Genomic DNA, 530 nt, shown 5'->3' with positions numbered 1-530 from the left:
CCAAATAAGTGTCTTTCAGATTACTTTTGGAACATTATCCAATTTCAGTGGAAACTGTCTGTAACTCTAGAGCAGAGAAGAACATACATTTTCATCATCCTTTATATCTTTCCATTTGGTCAAATGTTCTTCATATTTATCACCACATTTATAATGTAACCAAAATACGTATTTCTTTGAATTTTAATATACTATTAGTATTTTCATTGTCAGGTATTTTTTTTTTAAACAATTTTCCTTCCCCTTGGTTCTTGCCTAACTTCACATCTACCCCCCCGATAGATATTATTAAGTACTTTCTAACTTTACTGATAAAATAATTTTAATTGATGACCACTAATTTTTATGTTATGAAAATATATCCACTCCCTCCTATTACATGCCTTATTTACTTCAAATTAATACCAGACCAGACTTGATCAGCTCAGTATTAAGGTGATGACAGTTTCCTCTTCTGTCATGGGTTCCAGATTGTTCATGTCTGTGAGGAGTAGGAAAAAAGATGAGTAGCCATTGAGGTAATAAAAATC

The 530-nt window shown here is 31.5% G+C and overlaps 1 long non-coding RNA gene across 1 annotated transcript in view; it reads right to left on the bottom strand.

The window, feature by feature from the left end:
• Window positions 1-391: 391 nt before the first annotated feature.
• The window catches only part of LOC115942865 (uncharacterized), an 8,104-nt gene continuing 7,965 nt past the window's right edge, over window positions 392-530 (bottom strand). Inside the window, exon 3 of the long non-coding RNA XR_004077448.2 lies at window positions 392-481. This is a non-coding gene — a long non-coding RNA (uncharacterized LOC115942865). The remainder of the gene's footprint in view (window positions 482-530) is intronic.

Source organism: Leptonychotes weddellii, chromosome 5 (genome assembly GCF_054177405.1).
Source record: "Leptonychotes weddellii isolate Sample4059 chromosome 5, ASM5417740v2, whole genome shotgun sequence".
Classification (NCBI taxonomy): Eukaryota; Metazoa; Chordata; class Mammalia; order Carnivora; family Phocidae; genus Leptonychotes; species Leptonychotes weddellii.
Note: the sequence above shows the minus strand (reverse complement) of the source record. Positions and strands in the feature narration are given on the sequence as shown.